Source organism: Chrysochloris asiatica, unplaced genomic scaffold (genome assembly GCF_000296735.1).
Source record: "Chrysochloris asiatica unplaced genomic scaffold, ChrAsi1.0 scaffold00014, whole genome shotgun sequence".
Classification (NCBI taxonomy): domain Eukaryota; kingdom Metazoa; phylum Chordata; class Mammalia; order Afrosoricida; family Chrysochloridae; genus Chrysochloris; species Chrysochloris asiatica.
In genome coordinates this window covers 18,372,314-18,392,177 of record NW_006408532.1, presented here as the reverse complement: position 1 = coordinate 18,392,177, position 19,864 = coordinate 18,372,314, and the positions used below count along the sequence as shown (strand labels likewise).

The 19,864-nt window shown below is 39.0% G+C and overlaps 1 protein-coding gene across 1 annotated transcript in view; it reads right to left on the bottom strand.

Annotated features, from left to right (window-relative positions):
- TMC1 (transmembrane channel-like 1) overlaps positions 1 to 19,864 on the bottom strand; it is a 186,453-nt gene that overhangs the window by 133,994 nt on the left and 32,595 nt on the right. The window lies entirely within an intron of this gene.

Genomic DNA, 19,864 nt, shown 5'->3' with positions numbered 1-19,864 from the left:
TTTTTTTTTTTTTTTTATCAACAACAAACCTTAGTATACACAAGGATTTCTTAAGGCAATTCTTTTATAAGCTCTGATGAGATTCATGGAGTTGTGTCAAGGTCAGGTGCTGGTGGTCATGAGAATTAAAGCAATGCTTAGATGGGTCATTTGTTGTTGTAAAGTGCCATCAAGTCAGTTCAGATCCATAGAAAACCTGTATAGGGTTTCCAAGGAGCAGTTAGTAAGTGAACCACCAATCCTGTGGTTCAAACCGACCTGTGGTCGAGTGCTTATCCTCCAGTGCCACTTGAGGATGGGTCATACTTAGATTAAATTCAAATTTGCTCTCCCTAGAAATTCTTCAGCTCTAGAATGATTTCTTAGTTTCCTGCTATGAACCATTGTTACTTTTCATGGTTGGCTTAAATGTCAAATAAAGATTCAAACCTGTTTTAGTTAAACTCTGGAAGTCAATGAAGCATCTCAGAGCAATTTTGAATTAATCAAGGGAGAAGCAATATAGCTGAGCTTTAGACATGTAATGAAAAAGAAAACATAACATATCTTCTTTAACCTGATTAAATCTTTTTTTAACTCTGTTCTATACCTGGTTCATTTAAGATTCCACTTGAGGTTTTTTAAAGAAAATCCCTTACACTGTATTGTAGGAGCAGGATGGGGGTAGGAGGAGAAGGCAACCAAATATATTGCACCAGGTATTCAAAATTTCTCTGAGTTTGGTAGTAACATACTTCAACTTTCCTTGACAGAAAGAAACTTAAAAAAAATAATCTATCAGCAGCAGAGACAATGTACAAACAAATTACTAAATTACTACAGTGAACTCTTAAAATAAAAGCAAAGTAAAAAACCAATTATGGTCACATCAGTTCTAACACATGGCAACTCCATGTGTTTCAGAGTGCAATTGTACTCCATAGGATTTTCAATGGAGCACAGTTCTATTCTGAAACACACTGAGTCTCCATGAGTCAGAATCAACTGCACAACAACTGGTTTGGGATTGGAGTGGCGGTGGTGGTGTTGGTGGGGGGGGGGGGTGCAATCTTTCAGCAATAGATCACCAGGCCTGTCTTCTGAGGCATACTTGGATGAATTTGACCACCAACCTTAACCATTAGTTAGATATTTATAACTTTATAAATGAGTCTTGGTGTGGCGCTGGAAAATATGCACTGGGTTGATAAACACAGGTTGGTGATTCAAACCCACCAGATGCTCCTTGGAAAGCCTATACAGGGTCACTATGAGTCTGAACCCCCCACTGGATGGCACTTAGTAACAATGACATTATAAATGACTCTCTGAATCTTCTTACTAGATCAAATGGCAAGATCTGATTTTGGTTATTTTAGCTTTGTTTCTGTCCATTGAACATGAAATTAGCAACACAATACCTGAAGATGAGGGTAGTATTATGTGGGCTATAGAGAAATAACCCAAGGCACTGAGGTATATAGGTATTGCCCAGCCTACTTCTAATTTGGTGTATGAGTAGAAATGAGATCTGGGGAGAATGTGATCTGAAAGCAACAAAAGAATCTTAAGACTAGGAGCCTAAGAGTTAAAAGAAAAGTGAAGTCTAAAATCTTAACTCTCACCACCAAAGATCTGCAAGATGATAGTATTTCTATCCTGTACAGTGGGAAAATTATTCTTAGAAGTATGTAGAAATAGCACTGAAAATAAGGATTACTATACATAGCTGTTAAAAGGACCCACCCAAAATTCAGGTAAGTAGACAAAATTGCTTTATTTCTAATCTTTCCTCATTCTGCCTTTTACTTAAGTTCTTTTTTCAAAGTATTAATTAAATGTGATTAGCAATGTGTTTAGAGATTTGGAAGAAAAAGGAAATGTGTAAATTCCTTTCTGAAACTGAAGCTCTATTAAGAAAAATGACCTGCACATATGCACACACAGGAATACTGGTGTGGTGCTGTAGGATAAAGCACTGGACCGAAAGTGGATACAGGGTCACTATGAGTCAGAACCTACTTGATAGCACTTACCGACAACAGGAGCACACACATATATAAGTTACATCACAGTGTATGAAACATACATACAATCTCATATTCCTAGATGTACTAGCATGCCGCTCTTCACAAAGCCATTTGCGTGGTTTGTTGTTGTTGTTATGTGCCGTGGAGTCAGTTCCAACTCATAGCGACTCTGCACAGGGTTTCCGAGGCAGTAAATCTTTACTGAGAGCAGAAAGCCTAATTTTTCTCCAGCGGAACAGCTGGTAGTTTCGAACTCTGACCTTGCGGCTCGCAGCCCAATTCGTAACCACTACGCTACCAGAGCTCCTTGCAAGATTTGTTAGACTGTGCTAATTTTGCTGGTTCATGTGTATGCTAATCAAACACATTCTAATGAATTCTGAACACTGTAAAACAGAAGGACTTACAACGCTGCCTCAGTGAGAAGAGGCACTCTGTTTTTCAGTTTGTATAAAATGCTTCTGCACAATGTAGGCACATTCATATTTATTCATAGAAATGTTCAGAATTTCTAATTATTATGGAATATTCTTTCAAAATGTGGTGATATTTAGGAGTGCAACAGGTCTTCATTTTATATTGGAACATAGTGTCTTCGATCTTTTGATCCATGAGTAGCTATGGACTTTAAAATGATAGCAGTTTTTATGGACTCTGCAAATAATCAAGACTAGCTGGTAAATGTGAATACTTGCTACTTGGAAAACTCAGATCTGAAGGTTGCTACTAGGCTTCTGGAAACACAGGTTGGACAAAGTCATCCATAGAACATACATTAAGCTCCTGTGTAAGTCTTCCAGCAGAGTTAAGTTGGTTGTGGTGGTGGTAGTGTACTATGGAGTCAGTTGTGACTCATTGCTACCCTGTATAAATCTTTACAGGAGCAGAAAGCCTCATCTTTCTCCCATGGAGCAGCTGGTAAACTTGAACTACTGATTATGCGATTTACATCCCAATTTGTAACTCACTACGCTATGCTACCGGAGTCCTGGTGTGGCGCTGTGGTGTGGCAGATTGCAAAGCCGTTTGAACTGCAAAGTCGGCGGTTCAAGCTCACCAGCTGCTCCTCGGAAACCCTATACAAGGTCGCTATGGGTCGGAACCGACTCGACGACACTTAACAACAACAACAACAACGCTACGATACCAGGGCTCCTTAGAGTTAAATTGGACTCCTAATATTTCAGTTTACTTTCATTTCCTCCCTCCTAATCTTTCCTCTGGTAGCGTAGTGGTTACGAATCGGGCTGTGAACCTTAAGGTCAGCGGTTCGAAACTACCAGCCGCTCCGCAGGAGAAAGATGAGGCTTTCTACTCCCGTAAAGATTTACACCCTCGGAAACCCTGTACAGGGTCGCTAGGGTCGGACCCGACTCGATGGCACTCAACAACAACAACAACAACAATCTTTCCTAATCCTTATAACCAAGCACTGGTTAAGAAGTATAGTAATAGTTGCTCTTTAGCGCCGTCAAGTCAGTTCTGACTCATAGAAACAGCACGGGGTTTCTGAGCAGCGGCTGGTGGGTTTGAACTACTTACCTAGTGCTTAGCAGTTCAGTGTTTATCCTATATCACCACACCAGGAGTCTATACATGAATAAAATATAAAATTAATTAGCTCTAGAGTCATGCATCTGCATGTTGACGCTGAAGTGTGTATGTGTGCATGCACACACAAGTATAAATGTATTGTTGTTGTTGTTAAGTACAATAGAATCAGCTCTAACTCATAGCAACCCTGTATGGGGTTTCTGAGGTTTTAAGTCTTCACAGAAATAGAAAGCCTCATCTTTCTCCCCATATAAACGTACCACCCAAAGTATCACTAACACAACTCTTTGAAGGAATGACTACTATTATTTAAATATTTCTAATTTTCATGACTGTAGAAGGGAATCTTAGACACATTATATGAGAAATATAAAACTTTTCACCTTTCTTCCTCTCCTCCAATTTATGAAATTCTATTATAATGCTCACCTAACATTTGCTTTTAGTAAGTGCATTTGAATAAGGCTTTTTGTCTGTAGCAACGAGCTTATCTGAGGTCCGCCAAAATTATCCCACTTACTTGTCCTTAGTCCTACACATAAAAGTCCTACTCAGAAATGTCTTGGTTATTCTTTTATTACAAACTAGACAGAAAAAGGGTTATCTCCATAGTAAGTATCTAAACGGAGGTGTAGATGACACTTCTGAAAACAAGGAACACTTCTCAAGTCAATCCTACAAGTATTTATTTTGTACTTATCCTGGTGTGTCACTCTTTGATCAGCACAGGACTTTGAACCACAGGTCAGCAGTTCAAACCCACCAGCTTCTCCTTGGAAACCCTATCTAAGATCCCTATGAGTAGGAACTGACTGGACAGCACTTGGCAACAACAAAACAGATCATTTTTAAGTGATAATTAATGTATGCTTTCAAAGATAACATTATACTTATGTGTAGCCTAATAATAAGTTATGAAATCAGCTGTTAAAGATCACTAAAATGTTACTTACTGCAAGTTAGGTAGATTGCTATTTATCAAAATTATTGGAGGTAAAACTCTGGCAGGCTGAGCAAATTGATTCAGTGCATCTTACCACATAAGAATGATCATTCTCGGGGAAATCGATTATGAGAATTTGCAATTATTAGGAAGACAATAATAACTGTACTTTATCTTTCTGAAAGTAAACTTTAAACAATTTCTCATGGCCAATATTTATTGTTATTTAAAGTGTAAATCATAGTTTTATACTGTACTATATAAAAGTCTTTGAGCTTTGGGATTATTTGATTTCTGGATAATTAGATGTTTATGGGAGCTAGTTAAGAACAGTGATTGCCAAAATTCGTGGAAAATGTCTTTAAACATTAGCATTTTTAGACTTGTTTCCAGTGTCTAATTTTCTATCCTACAAGATCCTTGTTTCAAACTCACTGGACACTCCTTGGAAACCCAATACAGCATCACTATGAATCTGAACAGACTCAATGGCAATTAACAACAACAATTTTCCTTCACCAACCATCTGGGTAGAACTTTAGGCTGATTCAATAGACAATGTATTTGGGAGTTTGAGATAAGTTGAAGAATCATCATACTTCATAACCCTGTAAGGGAACCAGCAAAACCTGCCAAATAGAACATCTCCAGGTATCTATGATAAAGCGGTGCCGTGTAGCAATGAAAAATTGAACAAATAATGGAACAAATGAAGATTTTTGATAAAGAAAGACGTATTTATCCCAAGTATTTTAGCATCTGGTAGTGTAGTGGTTACAAATTGGGCAGCGAACCTCACAGTCAGCAGTTCAAAATACCAGCTGTTTCGCGGGAGAAAGATGAGATTTTCTGCTCCCATAAAGATTTATAGCCTCAGAAACACTGCAAGCTGTAAGTCGGAACCGACTCCATGGCACATAATCACCACCACCATTTTAGCATCCTACAAGGAGCTCTGGTAGCGTAGGGGTTATGAATCAGTTTGCTAACCTCAAGGTTGGCAGTTCGAAACTACCAGCGGTTCCGTGGGAGAAAGATGAGGCGTTTTGCTCCCGTAAAGATTTACAGCCTTGGAAACCCTGTTCAGGGTCACTATGAGTCGGAACCGACTCCACGGTACTTAACAACAACAACAACCACTGAAAACATTTCTAAAGTACGTAATTTAAAACAATTTTTACTTTGGGTTCCTTTGTATGTCCTTTATAGGAGAATTAAAAAATATTATTTGAAAAACAGTATTAGAATTAACTGCAATAAATAGCTTCCTAGATTCTTCTAACAGTATAGCCTGCATCAATCTTGGAACAAGAATAGTTTGCAAGAACATTGTCCTGTTTAATAGGAATATGGAAGCTGCAGGCCTGATCTAATACTAGTTGGGAAGACTTATTCAAATGTAACAAAAATGATGATACAAGCAATTGTGGCAGAGAAACTCTCATGTGAATAATTAGCCAGAAGAGATTTTTTTTTATCTCAACCAATAATTGATTTATCTTGATGTTTTTCCATCTTTCAGATGAATTAACAAAGAAAGAAAAGAGCAGGGTAGTAGGAGAAAGGGGGAGGAGGATTAAAATTCTATGTGCATGCTAACAGATTTGGGAGGAAATTCTAAAATAAAAAATGAAAGATATTGATCAGGGTGTTAAGATAAAACTAGGATAAAAGGTTATTGATGTACTTTGGACCTTACAACAGAAGACTGTTTGTCCTTCTTACAGGCAGCTCTACTTCAAGCATTTCATTGTTGATTATAGATTAACTTGGGAAACAAAATGTTATCAAGTGACAAACAGTTCTTAATTGTTTGTTCTAACATGATAATAGTTAAGCAACAGGAGTTCCTTGGGTCCCCCAAAGGGAAGCTAGAACTACTGATGGTTAAATTTCAGAAGTTGTATGAGCTTATTCTTAAATTGTTGGTGACCTGGAATTGGTCATAGTGAGGGTATTGGCAACATGGAAATTGGCAAACACTACAAATCAAGACTTTTTACTAGAGCAGGCCTCTCCTTTACTTACATAAACATCAAAACGTCAAAGGTCCAAGTCATCCTAATTATTTTCTTGTCTCAGAGATGAGTGTACAACAAAAAGAGAAGACACTATTAACAATATCATCTACACAAGACACACTAATTAAATGCCTACTACTTACAAAGCAAGGTGCTCTGGTAGCGTGGTGATTACGAGTTGGGCTGCTAATTTCAAGGTCAGCAGTTTGAAGCTACCAGTCATTCTGTGGGAGAAAGATGTGGCTTTCTGCTCCCATAAAGATTTACAGCCTCTGAAACCCTATGCAGGGTCACTGTAAGTTGGAACCGACTCCACGACACATAACCACCAACCAACAGAACACTGTGCAAGGCTCCTGATATAGTGCAGTAGGGTAAGTATTGGACTACAGTGTATGCTATTCAAACCCACCAGCTATTCCTCAGAAACCCTATACAGAACGGACTCCATGACACTTAACAACAGCATGCAAGACTTTCCTGACACAAGGAGCTCAAAATATAACCATAGGTGAAGGTGATTTGTCTCCAATTGTTAAAATGCAACACAAAGAAAGGCAAGAGATTCAAATGAATGATAGAGTACTTTCTATAGGAGTTAGCACAGTAGAGACAATACTTCGTTAAGGAGATAGAATTCAGGCCTGGAAGAAGCAAAGACACAGAAAAGTACCTATGAGACCAGAATGAAGTGAGACAACGTGCTCAGCATGTCTAGAGAAGAAGATGAAATCATTTAGCTAGAAAGCATGTGGCACAGTAGAAAAAGCATGAGTGTTCATGAATGGACAAACCTGGATTTGAATCTTTGCCTGATAGGTATTAGCTGACTGAGATTACTTCCCCTAGATTAGTCTCAATGTTCTCATCTATAAAATGGAGATAATAGCTTCTTCCACTTTCAAGATACTTATGAGGATTACATAGCTTCTCATGATCCACACAATCAAAAGCCTTTCCATAGTCAATAAAGCACAGGTAAACATCTTTCTGTTATTCTGTGCTTTCAGCCAAAATCCATCAGACATCAGCAATGATATCCCTCATTCCACATCCTCTACTGAATCCAGCTTGAGCCTCTGGAAGTTCTCTGTCAATGTATGCTTCCATCCATTTCTGTATTGCTTTGAGTAAAACTTCACTCACATGGGATATCAAAGAGATTTCCAATGATTTCTGCATTCCGTTGGGTCACCTCTCTTTGGAATGGGCACAAATACATATCTCTTCCAATCAGTTGGCCAGATAGTTGTCTTCCAAATTTCTTAGCATAGATGTGTGAGTACCACCAGTGCCACCTCACTTTCTTGAAAGATTTCAATTTTTATTCCATCAGTTCCTGACGCCTTGTTCTTTGTCAATTACTTCAATGCACCTTGGACTTCTTCCTTCAACATTATTGGCTTTTGGTCATATGCTAACTCTTGAAATGGTTGAACACCTATGCATTCCTTCCATCTTCTTTTGATGCTTTCTGTATCATTCAATAATTTTCCCAGAAAATCCTTCAATAATGAAAGCTTGAGGACTAAGGTACGTGGGACCCAAGCCATGAGATTTTCGATAACCTCATATGCATGCGAAAGCTGGACAGTGAATAAGGAAGACTGTAGAAGAATTGATGCTTTTGAGTTATGGTGTTGGAGGAGAATATGGAAAGTACCATGGGCTGTGTTGGAAGAAGTGCAGCCAGAGTGCTCCTTGGAGGCCAGGATGGACAGACTTTGTCTCTGGTTACGAATCGGGCTGTGAACTGAAAGGTCAGCTGTTCGAAACTACCAGCTGCACTGCGGGAGAAAGATGAGGCTTTCTGCTCTCGTAAAGATTTACAGCCTCGGAAACCCTGTTCAGGGTTGCTATGGGTAGGAACCGATTCGATGGCACTTAACAACAACAACAACAACAACTTCAGACATATTGTCAGGAGAGACCAGTCACTGGAGAAGGATCTCACATTGGATAAGGTGGAGGGCTAGAGAAAAAGAGGAATACCCCCAACAGATGGATTGGCAAAGTGGTATCAATAGGCTCAAGCATGGCAAGAATTGTGAGGTTGGCCTAGGACTGGGCAGTGTTTTGTTCTGTTGTGCATAGGGTTGTTATGAGGCGGTACTGACTCAATGGCACCTAACAACAACAACAACATGAGGATTACATTAATTCATGCGCAAAATCTCCTAGCATAGGATCTGACTATAGAAGACACTGAAAATGTACCATTTGGAGATATCTTTGTCCATCTCCAGAAGCTCATGGTCATCATCATCATCAGTAAGTAATGAGAGATCTATTTGGAAAGGGAGCAGGAAGTCAGACTGTGGCACGCACTGCATTTTTAAGCAAAAACTTCTAGCCTTTTAAATTTTTTTAATAGGGAGACATTGTAGGCTTGTGAACATGGAGATGACATATTCAAAGTGGTATTTAAGAAGGACACCCTGTCTGTGGACACTAAGTTGGAAGTTACACAGTCTTGAGTTCTGTAATATGAGTTTGCTATATTATTTGATGTGGTGCTGTAGGATAATGCACTGGGCTGAAAGGTCAGTTTAAACCGCAAGGTCAGTGGCTCAAACTCACCAGCCACTCCTCAGAAACCCTGTATGGGGTTGCTATGAGTTAGAACAGACTCAACGGTGCTTAACAACAACAGTATTATTTGAGATAGCACAGTGGCTCCATATGATTAGCACTGGACCCTGCACCACAGAGTCTGAGGTTTGAGCCTGCCAGATGGTCCATGGGAAAAAGATGAGGCTTTCTGCTTTCAAAAACCTTTTAAAAGGCTCAGAAACCCTATACAGGGTTGCTATGAGTAAGAACCAACTCGAAGGCTGTTAACAACTTATTATTTGAGACTATTCAAGTCTTATTAGGATGGATGGAACTTACAAGAAGTCTTAGCCACATATAGTAAGTTAGTGTCTCATAATATTCACGTGAATTTCATAGGACCAACTTCATGGACCTGTGACCTATTCTGTCCCATGGGACCCTATACTAAGAAGGAATCTGTCCTTGGTTTAATATTCTTTACTTGCCATCTTGAAATTCTTAGTAATTGAGATTCTTATTCATTTTTTCACAAGAGCCTTCACATTTTTATTTTACATCATTTTTGCTATTGTTAAGTGCAATCAAGTCGGACCATATTCATGGCCACCCTGTTAAGGGTTTCTGAGGAGCAGCTGGTGAATTTGAACTGTTGACCTTTCTGTTAGCAGTCCAGTACTTATTTACATTGTTGTTGTTAAGTGCCATTGAGTCGGGGATTTCTGAAGTGCAGTTGGTGGGTTTGAACTGCCAGTCTTGTGGTTAACAGCCTAATGCTTATCCAACGGCACCATTACATTGGGTCTTGCAAATTATGTCACTGGTCCTGCACATAGGAAGTTAAGTATAGCTAACGAGTAAATCGTAGCATCTAAAACATTTGCATAAGTTACTCTGGCAGCATATTGGTTACGAGTCAGTCTACTAAACTCAAGGTTAGCAGTTCAAAACTACCAGCTATTCCACAGGAACAAAATATTTGATGAGCCTTTCTGCTCCCATAAAGATTTATAGCCTCAGAAACCCTATGCAAGATTGCTCTGAGTAGGAACCGACTCCATGCATACAACCATCACCACCACCATCAAGACATGGGCATAATATATAAGAAGTCCTAGTGTGGTGCTGTAGGATAAGCACTGGATTGCTAACCACAAGGTCAGCAGTTCAAACCCACTAGCCACTCCTCAGAAACCTGACTCAACAACAATAATACAGATGGGAAGTTAATAACCTGTAATGTAGGCCAAAGTAAAACAGAAAATAGACAATAAGATGAGGACGCATGAATTAAAAAGAGATGGATACATGATAGGATGAATGTAAAGCCAATGTTCTCCCATGTAAACTATCACATCATTCACAATTTGTTGTTGTTGTTAAGTGCTGTAGAGTCGATTCCAATCCATAGCGACCCTGTACAGGGTTTCTGAAGCTGTAAATCTTTACGGGAGCAGACTGCCTCATCTTTCTCCAGCGGAACAGCTGGTAGTTTCGAACTGCCGACTTTGGGGTTCACAGCCCGATTCATAACCACTACGCTACCAGAGCTCCTTAATTCACAATAAAACATTTAAAAAAAAGAGAGAGAGAGATGGAAAGATCAAGTCATGATTCTGCTGCTTTGGTACTGATGCCTGTTAATGTGGCCACCCTCTTGGCAGCTCCAACAGCCATTGGTCTGGGGTGCTACAAAGCTCAGAATTTAAAGCAGTTTTTCTAAGAGCTAAATAAAAATGTTTTTATATAAAAATAAACAAGTACAAACTGCCTTCTACTCAAGAGCCCATTCATGCAAAATTATACTTGAAATTAGACTTCTATACTTAAGACGAGACTCCAAATTTGTGGACTCATGAAACATTGGAATAGACCCTTCCCCAAAATGAACTTCTCTACATGTCCAGTTAAGTGATATTTTCTTTTTCTCTCTCTCTTATTTTAACAATCACAGATGCATTCTTTCTTCAAATGAGCACTTTCTTTAAAAGTATATTGTCAAGAAGAAAGAAGAGGGGCCTCCTCTGGTTAAAACTGGTGGTGTGGTCTCAAAGTCCTCCCTCTTGGCTCTTGCATTCTTGGCCCTGAAGTAGTTTCCACAAGCCATTGAACTCTGAAGACAGAAATTTGAAAACGATGGGTCACAGTTAAATTCCTTCATTATATAAATAACTTGGGTCCCATAGAAGTTAAAGTTGAGGTAAAGTTTAGACCAGTATCCAAGTCTTTTGAATGTCAGTTCCAAAAACCATTCTACTAGAACAAAATAAGGTAGTTACCTATTTATGTCTACTATGAGAGCTTTTGATCTACCACATAACATGTCCTGGTATAGTCATAGGTTTTGGTTTTGGAATGAATAATTAGTAAACAGGTTGTTTTCCACCCAGGTATTTTACTTCACCTATATTATCAGCTGAGCTCTGGTAGCATAGTGGTTACGAATCAGGCTGCGAACTGCAAAGTCAGCAGTTTGAAACTACCAGCTGCTCTGCGGGAGCAAGATGAGGCTTTCTGCTCCCGTAAAGATTTACAGCCTCGGAAACCCTGTTCAGGGTCGCTATGGGTCGGAACTGACTCAACGGCACATAACAACAACAACAACAACAATATTATCAGCTGGAGCCCTGGTGTGGCGCTATGGGTTAATGCACTAGACTGTAACACCAGTTTGAACTGCAAGGTTGCAATTCAAGCTCACCAGCCTCTCCTAGGAAACCCTATACAGGGTCACTATGGGTCGGAACCAACTTGAAGGCACTTAACAACAACAGTACACTCACAATGGGGAATGAAGTGGCTCTGTAAAGTAAGCACTGGACTTCCAACCACAAAGTCGTCAGTTCAAGCTCAGTAACCACTCTGCAGGAAACAGATGAGCCTTTCTGTTCCTGCAAATATTTATAGCTTCAGAAACCCTATACAAGGTCTTATGAGTCAGAACTGACTTAACTACAACAGCATACATATTCTCACCAATTTGATGAACTATCTGCAGAGAGAGTGTCCTGTGTTATGTTATTAAGTGTACTGCGTCTCTGAATTGAAGGCAATAGTTCTTAACCCTGATTGGATATCAGTAACTATTCGAGTAAATGGAGCTTGATGGCTCAATACAATAAGCACTGGACTGCAAACCAGAAGGGTGGTGATTCAAGCCCACCAGCCACTTCACAGGAGAAAGGTGGGGCTATCTGCTTCTGCAGGGATTTAAAGCCTCAGAAACCCTATATAGGGTCACTGTGAGTCGGAACTGACTTGATATCACTTAAAAACAACAGCAACAACATTAGAGTGAAAAATAAAGCATGCATTTCTATTCCTAGGTCAGATTCACCTGCCCTTCCATCCAGAGATTCTTATTCAATAGGTTGGCATCCGCATGTGACCGTAGAACTGGTGTTTAACCCTAAGGAAGTGTTTGTTTTCAACCCTATAGAGCCAAATCTGCTGCCCTAAAAATGTTGCCTTCCAATCCATAAAGATTTGCAGCTAGCACCTAAACCATTTCTAAAATCTAGTTAACCCCTAGACTGTAGTACAAGGTCCCGTGTCCTGCCGATCTTATTTTCTTTTACTGGAGGTTTAAAATCTGGTGGCTTATCTAGACTTCTGCCTATATGTTAATATCTCCCAAGGCCCAGGGGCCTGCCTGTGGCTACCTCTGCCCCTTCCCAACCTTTGTAGGTCCCAGAACCTCTCCACCTCTCCTGTCACACTGCAAGGGACGAGACAATACCCAATCTCCTGTGAGATCAAACAGTAATTACAATATAATTTATAGTAGTGCACTGTGTTCTGGCACCCCACTAAGTGTTTTATAGGAATGATCTCACTTTATCCTTCCAATAATTATGTAAATAAGTATAATTTCATAAAGATTCGGAGGTCAGAGAGACTACACAAGCCATTCAAATTGGCACAGCAATTAAATGGAAGAGCTGAGATTCAACTCCTCATGCCTAAAACTCAGGCACACTCCACCCTCTCACACAGGAGACTCAGGTAAGGCAGTGCGGGGGTGGTGGTCCTATACCACTATGCAAGTAGAAATGGGGGATATTTTTTATTCCATTTCACACCTTGCTTTGAAGATCCACACTCCCTGACTCCATATTATGTGCTGTAGGATGACCACTGGATTTCAAACCACCAGATGCTCCTCAGATAGAGGGTGACTATGAGTTGGAATGGACTCTACATCACTTAACAACAATATACAGTTACTTTGGTTCTGGGATTTCATGGCCCACTATTATCTCTAAATATATTTAGGAAACCAATATAAAATTGCCAAACTTCTTATCTTGCTGGTAGTATTTTAAACTACTATATAACATTCACTATTTGTCTGTCAGTTTGGGTACTGTGGTACCTTGTCTGTAGCTGTGATTCTAGAAGCTATACCACCGGTATTTAAATACTAGCAGGGTCACCCATGGTGGACAGGTTTCAGCTGAATTTCCATTTGAAGAGAGACTAGGAAGAATGAAAGACGACTCCTTCTGAATATTTAGTCACTGAAACTTTTATGAATAGCAGTGAAACAGGAATATTGAACATTGGAAAATGATGACGAGCACCAGAATATTGTCAGGTATAGTGCCTGAAGATGAGACCCTCAAGTTGGAAGGCACTCAAAATGCAATTGGGGAAGAGCTGCTTTTTCAAAATAGAGTTGACGGTGATGACGCAAATGAGTCAAGCCTTCAGGACCTTCGTTTGCTGATGGGGCACAACTCAAAATGAAGAGAAACAGCTATAGACATCCATTAGTAATCAGAACTGAAATATACAAAATATAAATATGGGAAAATTTGAAACTGTCAAACATTAAATGGAGCGTATGAATATAGATATGCTAGGCATTCATGAGCTGAAATGGATTGGTATTGGTCATTCTGAGTCTGGCCAATCACGTGGTTTACTATGCTGGGAATGGCAGTTTGAAGAGGAATGGTATCACATTCATCATCAAAAAGAACATTTCAAGATGTCTTGAAGTACAACACTGTCTGTGTTAGGATAATATTCATACACCTACAAGGAAGACCAGTTAATACCACTATTTTTCAAATATATGCATCGACCAATAAAGCAGAATAATGAAATTGAAAAATTCTACCAACATCTTCAGTCTGAAATTCATCAAACAATCAAGCAGGATGATTGGAATGAAAATTTGGAAACAAAGAGGAAGAATCAGTTGCTGGAACATATGGCCTTGGTAATAGAAATGATGCTGGAGATTGCAAGATAGAATTTTGCAAGACCAAGGACTTCCTCATTGCAAATACCTTTTTTAAACAACATGAAAGATGTCTATGCCTGTAGAACTCACAGATGAAATACACAGAAATCAAATTGACTGCATCTGTGGAAAAACACAGTAGAAAAGCTCTATATCATCAGCCAAAACAAGGCCATGGGCAGACTGTGGAACAAGCCATCAATTGCTCATATATAAGTTCAGGATGAAGCTGAATAAAAGTAAAACAAGTTCACAAGAGCCAAAATATGGCCCTGACCATCTCCTACCTGAATTTAGAAATCACCTGAAGAAAGGAGTGATGCATTAGATTCTAATGACCAAAGACCAGAAGAGTTATGGAATGACATCAAGAACATCATACAGGAAGAAAGCAAAAGGTCATTAAGAATAGGAGAAAGACCAAAATGAATGTCATAAGAGACTCTGAAACTTGCTTTCTAGCACAGAGATGTTAAACCTAATGAAGAAGGTAAAAGAGCTGAATAGCTATTTTCAAAGGTTAGGTTGAGAAGACAAAGTCGGATATTATAACGAAAAGTGCAAAGACCTGGAGTTAGAAAACCAAGAAGGAAGAACAAGCTCAGCATTTCTCAAGCTGAGGGAACTAAAGAAAAATTCAAACCTCAACTTGCAATATTGAACGATTCTATGGACAAAATATTAAATGATGCAGAAAGAATAAAAAGAAGACAGCAGGAATACACAGAGTCCCTGTATCAAAAAGAAATGGTCTATGTTCAACCATTTCAAGAGGTAGCATAAGATCAATAGCCAATGATACTGAAGGAAGAAGTCTAAGGTACATTGAAGGCATTGGCAAAGACCAAGACTCCAGGAATTGATGGACTAAAAATTGAAATCTTTCAAGAAAGTGAGGTACTCTCATCTATGCCAAGAAATTTGAAAGAGAGCTACCTGGCCAACTAATCAGAAGAGATCCATATTTGTGTCCATTCCAAAGGGAGGTGACCCAACTGAATGTGGAAATCATCGGACAATATCATAAATAGCAAATAAAAATTTGCTAAAGATAATACAAAAATGGTTGCAACCATACATTGACTGAGAAATGTCAGAGGTTCAAGCTGGATTCAGACAAGGACATGGAATGAGGGATGTCACTGCTGATGTCTGATGTCATTGCTGAAAGCATAGAATTCCAGAAAGATGCTTACCTGTACTTTATTGACTACACAAAGGCTTTTGATTGTGTGGGTCATGACAAGCTATGGTCAACACTGTGGAGAATGAGTATTACAGAACACTTAATTGTGCTCATGAAGAACACAGTTGTTCAAATAAATCAAGGGAATACTGAATGGTTTAAAATTAGGAAATGTATGCGAGAGGGCTGTATTCTTTCACGATATTTATTAATCTCTAAACTGAACACATAATCTGAGAAGTTGGATTATATGAAGAAGAACATGGCATCAGGATTGAAAGAAGACTTGTTAATAACCTGTGATATACAGATGATACAAGTTTGCTTACTGAAAGTAAATCGGACTTAAAATTCCTACTGATGAAGATCAAAGACCACAGCCTTCAGCGTTGGTTGAACCTCAACGTAAAAAAAAAACATAAATCCTCACCAATGGAACATTAAACAACATCCATACAAATGAAGAAAAGATTGAAGTTGTCAATGACTTCATTTTGCTTGGATCAACCATTAACACTTATGGAAGCAGCTGTCAAGAAATTAAATGATGTATCGCATTAAGCAAATCTGTTCCACAAGACCTCTTTAAAGTGTTCAAGAGCAAAGATGTCAGTTTGAGGACTAAGATGTGCCTGATGCTAGCCAGCGTATATTCAATAAGCTCATATGCATATGAAAGTTGGACTGTGAATAAGGAAGATTGTAGCAGAATTGATGCTTTTAAGTTATAGTGTTGGAGGAGAATGTTGAAGGAGGAGAATGTTGAAAGTACCACGGGCTGCGAGAAGAAAAAAGAAATCTGTCTCAGAAGAAATGAAGCCAGAATGCTCCTTAGAAGTCAGGATGGTGAGACATTACCTTTCATAATTTGGACATGTTATTAAGAGGGGCCAGTCCCTGGAGAAGGACATCATGCTTGGTAAAGTGGAGGGACAGTGAAAAAAAAAAAAAGGTAACCATTCCCCCCCAGCGAGATAAAGATAGATTGGCACAGTGGCAGCAGCAATGAGCTCAAATGTAGCACCAGTTGTGAAGCAGGTGAAGGACTGCACAGGGGTTTGTTCTATTGTGCATAAGGTCGCTATGACTGACTCATTGACACCTAGCAAAGCATATAGCATCATTATCATTTTATTAAACAAAAGCTATTTTAACAAATAGGCAGACAGACACACACCAGCACACATATACATATAGCATTGTTGTTGTTGTTTTTAAGTACCATCAAGTCGGTTCTGACTCCTAACCACCCTGTATAGGGTTTCGGAGTAGCAACTGGTGAGTTTGAACCACTGATCTTACAGTAAACAGTCCAGTGCTTACCCTGCAGTGCCATACTAGAGCTCCACAAATAACAGTTAGAAATGGTTTGAAAGTCCACAAATAACATCAGCTTGAAACGAAATGAAATAAAGGATAATCTTTTCTTTGAAGATTATATCCTTTCTAGTTTTTTAATATATAAAATTAAGAAACTAGAAAGGACATAATCTTCAAATAAAGGATTATCCTTCCTGGAAAGCTAAATTATTATCCTTATAGTAAAAAGCATAAAATGTACAGATAAAATATATGTTCAATAAGTTAATTTTATTAGTGTCTTCGTTTTGTTACTTTATCACAGAATGGTGACCATTTGATTACAAGCCAGCACTATTAGTCAACCTAACTGTATGTAGAGTTGTTTTCACTTGCCTGACCTGTCCATCTGTAGTTCTTTGATTGGAGATAGTTAAGGTGATTTGTTGTTGTTGGAGTTGTTAATTGCCATCGAGTCAATTCTGACTCATAGCGACCCTGTAGAGGGTTCCCGAAGAGCAGCGGTTAAAACCGACTTTGCAGTCTTGTGCATTAACCCACAGTGCCACACCTGGACTCCAGCTTAGGAAACAGTTACCAGTTGTACCTGTGCCCATGAAATGCTTACATACTGTGGTTCTGCTTCAGTCTAGACTCTAGATAATGGTTCCAGAAACCACAACAACTCAAAGAGCCTAAGGTCAGCAGTTCAAACCCACCAGTCTCTCCTTGGAAACCCATAGGGTCGTGATGAGTTGGAGCTGATTTGACTTGGCAACAAGCATATGAATGAAAGCAAAAGTGAGCTACATATCTGTAGGTCTGTGTGTGTATGTAGAATAAAAGGTGGATAAATGTAATAAAATAAAACTAAATTAAAATATTGATATGCAGATGGGCACACACACACTCACATAATAGTACCTGTTAATAAGAAACCTGAAGAAAATAATTTTATATCGCTTTCTCAGACACAAGTTAGACTATGTTTTCCATATAATAAGCCTCTTCTACTTTAGTACGTACATGTGCATGCACAAGGAGTTCCCAGACTACAGTTTTATGGTGCTCTGTAAATTTGCTGAGAGGGTCGCAGTTGGAAAATTGGAAAACCTTACAGTGCAAAACAAAAGAAAATAGTATTATAAATCATGATTAAGTTCTAGCACATAGATTTGAATATGAGTTAACTGAGACCCTAGATATTAAGTAATTACCTCAAACAGCACATAAGCTCTTACAGAACCAGACTAAATGTTAGTTATCCTGAGAGCAATTCCCATTCTTTCTTTCATCCTCAGAGACGTTAGTACTATACTCTATAGTATGCCGGTTCTGTTAACTGCCATCGAGTTAGTTCTGACTCACAGTGACCCTGTACAGGGATTTCAAAGGCTGGATCGTGGGTTTGAACTGCTAATCTTTGGTTACCAGTCCAGCGCTTATTCTACAACACCACCAAGACCCCACTCTATAGCATATAACATCATGGTATGGTGCTGTAGGATACCACAAGGTTGGTTTGAAATGCAAGGTTGGTAGTTTAAACTCACCATCTGCTCCTTGGAAACCCTGTACAGGGTCAATATGAGTCAGAACCGACTTGACAGCACTTAATAACAACAATTATATACTATAGAATCCTCATGTGATGCTCTGGATAAGCACTGGACAAGATGGTTGGTTTGAACTGTAAGGTCGGTGATTCAAACTCACCAGCTGCTCCTCAGAAACCCTATACAGGGTTGTATGAATCAGAATCAACTCAATGACACTTAACAACAACAACAACTACATACAACAGCATTAAATAATGCTGTTTTATACTCTATAGTATATAACAACATTCGTTATTTAATAGGCTTGGGAAAGTTAGGTTAGGAAAATCACTACTATTTATAAAACTGATTCTGTGAAAAACTATAATCTATCACACAATTGAGAAATAAAAACCTGGCTCTTATCACAGGCATGGTCCCTTTGTTCACACTCCACCTTCTTCAACGACCATGGCAAAGAAATATAGTCATCCTCAGAAGAGAATTTGATCCCATTTCCCCAAAGTGTTAATCATTTGATTTTGCATATCAGAAGTTTATAAATCAATGTGTGCCCACATCAATACTCCACATAAGACTGAAATTGGGTCACTGACATGTTTCCAAGGAATAGCTATTAGCACAATCTTTAATTGGAATCCTATTTATTGTTCTGTTGGCTTAGCATCTTTCCTGTGCTTTAATGAGAGCTGTCATATGAAAATATCATTTGAGACTGGGACCCTGCAGAGAAGTAAAAGCATACAATCCACACAAACTTGTAAAATCTAAATATATCATCCCTTTCAGAGAGAAAGTAATGAACAAATTAAACCTGGAACTCTCAGTTCAAAGAACAAAAGATTAAGATGACCACTGAATGAATAAGCAATGATTTCTTTCTTAGCTATTTCTAATGTATCATCATTAGCCTAGTCTTTCTAGTAATATAACATATGTATGGATATATATGGATACAATGCATATATATATATATATAGAGAGAGAGAGAGAGAGAGAGAGAGAGAGAGAGAGAGAGAAACAGAGAGATTATGGTGGCTCTATATGATAAGCATTGTATTGCAAGCCACTGGGTCCCCAGTTTAAATCCGCCAGAAGCTCCAGGGAGAAAGATGAGATTTTCTGCTCCCACAAAGATTTAAAAAGCCTCAGAAACCCGTTTCAGGGTTATTATGTATGGAGAGAGAAAGAGAAAGGAGCTCTGATAGTGTAGTGGTTACGAGTAGGGCTGCTAACCTCAAGGTCAGCAGTTTGAAACTACCAGCGGTTCCATGGAAGACAGATGAGGCTTTCTATTCTCATAAAGATTTACAGCCTCAGAAATCCTATTCAGGGTCAGAACTGACTACACAGCATATCACCACCACATATATATATAGAGAGAGAAAGTCCTGGTGTGGCGCTGTGGGCTAATGCCTCAGACTACAAAGTTGTCTGAACTGCAAGGTCTGTGGTTTGACCTCACCAGCTGCTCCTTGGAAACCCTATA